The sequence below is a fragment of the Cricetulus griseus genome (genome assembly GCF_003668045.3).
Source record: "Cricetulus griseus strain 17A/GY chromosome 1 unlocalized genomic scaffold, alternate assembly CriGri-PICRH-1.0 chr1_0, whole genome shotgun sequence".
Classification (NCBI taxonomy): Eukaryota; Metazoa; Chordata; class Mammalia; order Rodentia; family Cricetidae; genus Cricetulus; species Cricetulus griseus.
Window position 1 is genome coordinate 197234602 of NW_023276806.1, and position 6191 is coordinate 197240792.

Consider the following 6191-nt stretch of genomic DNA (forward strand, 5'->3'; position numbering starts at 1 on the left):
CATGTACCATCACCATCTGGCTGCCATAAAAAATGTTAAAGGGTAAAGTCATGCCAAGAGTTCAGAGCTGCGTGAGGAAGATGGCCACGGCCAGTTAGCTACATGGAAAGAAGACACTGGGCTTCCAGATGTGAAAGAAGCCGACACAACTATGACTGTCCACTCCATGTTTTATAATGATGTAATAATGAGGATTGAAACCACACAAAACTGCGCCTAAGTTAATGGGCTTTTTAAGTCTAGGCCAAATAGTTAAAATATTGAAACAGAGCACATCTATTTGCTTTTTGACAGGAGTGGACGCTTTATCATCCAAGGGTGGGAGAGGCTGACAGTCAAGAGGAGGCAGGTGGTTCCACAGGCTGCACACTCCCCATGAAAGGTCCAAAGGGCCGTGAAGGGCAGAAATAACAGCCTTTGGCCCTTTCTAGATGTTCCATATGAAAACATTGCTCATGGTTCCCCCGGAAGGAAACCTTGGCCGCAGGCGCAGGGGTCAGGGAGAGCATAAAGGAGCGGTCTGTCGTGTGTCCTCAGCCAGCAATGACAGGGTGACCTGACTCCTCAGAAATTCCCTTTCTTGGCTGCAAACGAAGACATCAAAGGGCAGGCAGATAACACAGGGCTGTGAAGTTAGTCGGACTATACAAATTTCAAAGGCCTTCGAGTTCAAGAACAAAGTTAGAAGCACACTGCTGGGCTCTGCTTTCTCAGTGCTGAGACCCATTACTGCCCTGCCCCTCTTCATCTCTTACTAAACTGGTCATAATAGTATTCAGCCTGCATACATCACCAGCTGGTTGCAATAATTTAATTATCCCATATCTATAAAGCATTGACAACTATAAATCACGGGAAAACTGCAAACAACTTAACCAACACTGAGCTTTCCTTCTCGACCATGTTTAATTTATGCTCTGTCTCTCTCAGAACTTAGGGGCATGCATTCCAATCTGTTTTCCAGAACTCCACTTTTCGTATTTGTTGGGAAAAAGAACTCTTTCCCTGTTGTCCTAACTTGTTGAGAGTACGGCTTCTGTGATTGTTGACTGGTGGCATGTAGCAAATCAAATCCACAAACATTTACTAGGTACTGAACCTGGCCTTTCAGGGGGTGGGAGGGGAGGTGGGGGGGGGCATGAGATTCACTTTCTGTATTAAAGGAGTAAATTGCCCAGCTGTATCACAGTTCCCAAAGATATGGAGGTGGGGGTCAGCCTCTGCTCCCTTGATGCCCCCAGTACACCTGGAGCTTTATTTCAAATACACAAAACAGCTGGTGTTCCTGATTTAAGGCTCAGTGCAAACAGCAGAGGGAATTTATTTTACAGTCTGCCTGGGTTGGCAAGATTCCAGAATTCACCAAACAGAAAGATAAGGATGATGAGGGTGGTGATGACAGGGATGGAGCTGCCTCGCTGGTCTTTGTAAAGAGACACAAGAGAAGTATGGACTCCATAGGACATTCCAGAGTTGCAACACATCCTCAACCTGACCAGGGACAGATTAGATCAGAGCCTTCCCAGGACCTGTAAAACTCAAGAGATGACCCCATGTGCTTAACAGGACTGTGCTGGAAGCTAGACCGGGGAAGATTCCAGGCTGTGGTCCTTTGTTTGACTCTAGAGGCAGATGTATCAATATAAAAACTGGGGGGGGGGGCAATATTTTAAAATCCAACAAATACTATAAGTGACTTCAGATTCAACTGTGCTTTCCTGTAAACTACTGAGATCTTCGTTTTCAGTGTTATGAGCCTCCAGCAAGCAAGACTCAGCTTGAAGAAAATGCCAGTGACTTGATTTGAAAATGCCAGTGACTTCCACCAGCTGGTGAGAAGAACCTCTCTAACACATGCTGAGTGTTCCTACTGCCACAGAAGGTATGAGATGCTTTATTAGCTCACTTAATTCTCTTGGTAAGTCGTTGCAGATACCAACACTATTCACACTTTAAAGATAGAAAGCCAGGCTTGTTAGTGCACACATGTAGTCCTAACCCTTGGAATGCAGAGGCGGGTATTTCTGTGTTTGAGGACAGCCTGGTCTACATAGCAAGTTTCAGATCAGTGAGGGGTATATAGTGAGACTCTGTCTCAAAACAAAACAAAACAAAACAAAAGCAAGCAAACAAAAACCCCAAATAGGCAGAGCTCAGCATTACTCAGGAGTAGAGCACTTTCCTAGCAGGCACAGGTTTTCTCTGCAGCACTTCACCCCTGAGAAACAGAATGAGAAACTGAGGCCCCCTGAGATTACAGCATGGTGCAAGATCCATCACACAGCCGAAAGAGCTGGGCCATTCTGTTGCTCCCAGCTCTGTGGCCAGAAGACTGACATGAATAATGTGGTACCTAAGTGGCTGCAGTTCAGTGAGCAGCTCACTTTCAAGCACACACGGGCAATAGCAAATTCCACACCAGCTTCAGACGTGTTCCTCAATCAGTAATTTCACAAGCATCTTCTTTTGGTCCCAAGAGAGCCCCAAGTAAGACCTGGAGATAGTTGAGTCCTGTCCCCTCCCTACCCCCATAAATACCTATACACACAGTCTGTGAAGAAAACTCAGGGCTGGGAGACAGCTTAGTCTATAACAGAGTGATGATTTCCACACAAGCATCAGTGGCTGAATTTGGTCTGCACAACCCATAGCAGCAAACGCTTTAAACCCCAGCACTGGGGAGGTAGAGACAATTGGATCCCTGGGAGACCACTGGCTACCGGACCTAGCTGCATTAGCAAGCTCCAGGCCATCGAGAGGCTCTGGCCCAAAAAGCATGGCGGCTGACAAGATAGCTCAGCAGGAAAGGCCATTTACTGCCAGGCCTGACAACCTGAGTTCAATCCCCAGGAACCACTTAGTGGAAGGAGAGAATCCATTTCTGCAAACTGTCCTCAGACACCACCCACCATACACACAACACACAACACAACACACACACACAGATGTAAAAAGAAGTTTTAAGCCTAGGTGGAGTCACCCGAGGCTGTGCACTAGCTTTGACATGCACATGTGCACTTGGTACCTGAGCACATACCAAGAGCCCCAAGATTGAGGAATTAGCCCTTTCTATTCTCATTGCCGTCCTTGTGGGTGGGAAACCCTGCAGATGCTGGCTTGATGAGGTACAGAGGCCTTTCTGACTTAAATGTCTGTCAGAAACTTTTGTTGTATCTGTACAGGTTTATAATAGCTCAGATTTTCTTTCTTCTGTGGGGTTTTCATTTAGAGAGCAGAACGTTTTAATTATTCATCTAAGACAAGAAACGTGCAGCCCTTGAGACATTTCCCTCTATAAACTGTAGAAAATAAAATCCATCTTCCCCTGTTCAGTTCACGTGGTTTAAGGAAATGGACAAAGAATAATGTTAAAAATAATTTAAATAAATGTCCAAGTGCTCTCCTCTCTGGTTTTTTTCAGTCTAGAGGTCCATTATCACCCATCACACTCCTCTAAGTGACCAGTCTTATCTATTAATTATTGTTTACCCAAATGAACTTCTTGATTTCGCTGTGAACTTGGGTGCTTCCTGCCTCTTCGTCTACAAGTTTCCAGGCAGGAAGAACTTTTGTTCTCAGGGGCTGTTACAATGCAGCTGAAACCATCCCCGGCACTAATAGAAGTACAGGAAATTCATGATAAACGCGGACATTTTAAAATTAAAATTCCTATCTCTATACATATCTTTTAAAGTCAATTCAGGTCTATGGAAATAGATTAATCTTAAGCCTTGGTGAATGGCACGCTCATCAGTGATGGGGCTTTATCTGGAACCTTGCCCATCCCCCTGCCTCTCCCTGACTGTCACAATCATCGCTTGGAATCTTCCTGTTGTCTGAAGCCATCTCCCTGGAAGCAGTACCTGTAGCCATTGCTGTGTGTGTGTGTGTGTGTGTGTGTGTGTGTGTGTGTGTGTGTGTGTTGGGGTGGGGGTGATCTCCAGCAACCAGCAAAGTGAAAGAGGGAGAGGGAATAGAGTGTGGATGGCTTGCCTGACTCTGCTGTCAACAGACCCCATCCTGACCCCCAGGACATGTGGAGCACACTGATGCCCAAGTATTGGCCCTACCTTGAGGCAAATAATTAACTATTTGTACCCTTGAACCCTTGAGCCATGTTGGAGAAGAGAGGTAAAGGACAAAAGCATAGCTTCCAAACTGAGGCAGACATTATTTGCCCAACACCATGTCTCTAGAAAAGACAGTAAGACTTGGCCAGCCAGATGGCTCTGTGGGTAAAGGCACTTGCTGCCAAGCCTAAGACCCAGAACCCACATGGTGGAAGGAGAGAACTGACTCCTGAAAGTTATCCTCTGACCTGCATGAATGTACACACACACACACACACACACACACACACACACACACACACACACACACACACGGGAGGGGAGGGTAAATAAATAAATGTGGGGGTTTTTATTTTGTTTTGTTTTGTCTTTTTAAACAAGGAAGGGAGATTTGAACTGTTGGCAGTGAACACTCACAGCAACTAGAGGGTCTGTCACAAAGAAGAAGGGCTCTGCTGCTTCCTCTTCCTACCCTTGAATAATTTTTACCAAAACTTGTGTCTTCTTTATATGCACTGTATGGGCATGTCTGTCTGTCCATGTGTATGTCTGCATAGATATGCAGCTTTAACTCTCTAAACGAGAAATCATATTAAATTTTGATTGATGCCTAACATTTCAGTATGTGGCCATATGGCACTTTCTTTCCCTGTGTTTGTACTGATGATCTTTCAAGTTATCTCTAGGCCATCACTGTAATAACCCTGATGCTGTGACTACCCTTGCATAAATCTCCCATTGAGTCTCTCGGGGTTGCTTCTGGAGTGGAAGTACCTGAATCGTAAGCTGTAAGCTTCGGGAGAGAGTGAGGTAATGCTTTACTAACTCATCTGCCCACGAAGACTGTGTAAGAGACCCTTGCGTTCACATCCGCTCCTGTTTCCATTTTTGTCAACAGAATGGGCAGAGAGTGGTATCTCGTAGCAGCCTTGTTCTGAATGCCCTTCCATCACTCGCCATCCCTTCATAAATAAGTCTGTCAGACGTACTTCCTTCCTTTTACATGATATGCCTACTCAAACAACTTGCCCAATTTCCCCACCAGGTCGTTTATGTTTTCTTACTCATCTGCAGGTCTGCAGACATTCTTTGTTGTGTAGCTGAGGAATGTTGTGACTTAAAGCTTGCTTGGCTGTGCCTTGAAAAGAACTAATACCCTTGGTTTTATTCTAGTCACATGGAACATTTTTCCCCCTTATATGGCTCTTCATGCCTTGCTTAAGGAATCTGAAGGAAAATCACAATCTGAGGGCAGTGGCCAGAAATGGAGCCGGGTTACAGGTGGGTCACAGAGGCAAGCATCGTGGTGACAACAAAGATGTGCAGCTGGCAGGTGTGTTCTGGTTACAGGAGTAGACATATCATTCTATTAGAGCTGGGTGCCATTAAAAATTCTAATCATAGACTGTAATTAACTTTCCTTGCTCCGACGCCTGCTCAGTAAGCAGCCTTCTGATTATAATTTGGCTGCCCATGTACCTTGCCTACAGGGAGAGAAAGTACTGAGAATATACTGTTTAGGCCGACGTGAGGATCCAATCCATTAAACAGTTACATGCCATGATGTAAATTAATAAATTCGTATTCTGATTTTATCGTCTGCCTCATCTGGGCTCGGAAGGCGTGAGTCAGCATCCCCGGGTCTAATCAACACAGAAGCTGTGGATATCAAGCTTCTGGGCTGAAAACCAAGGAACTAGAACCAGCCAGAGTGAAATCACCAAGGTAACATTGCCCCAGAGGCCCCTCTGCCTGATGAAATAGGCCTGCGTACATGTCATGCAATGGGGACAAGGATGAAAATTTACTTTTGACATTATAAAGAGGTGCATATTCAAGACTGTGGCTCAGTTCCATTCAGGTGAAAGCAAAGAATAAAGGATGACCACGAGACCCATATTGAATATTTATTGGCTTACGAGGACACACCAGATGCTGCCCAAATCCTAGGCAGAAGGTTAAGATTTACAGACATGATTGAAAACGGGGAAAAAAAACATAAAAACAAAAACCGCAACACAAACAGGGCAGATGGTATGTGCTAAGGAGAGATCAGGAGATGTCTGGCTGATGAAATCTTATTCCGGTAGGTACCCAGGGTCCGGGGTGCAAAATAGAAGG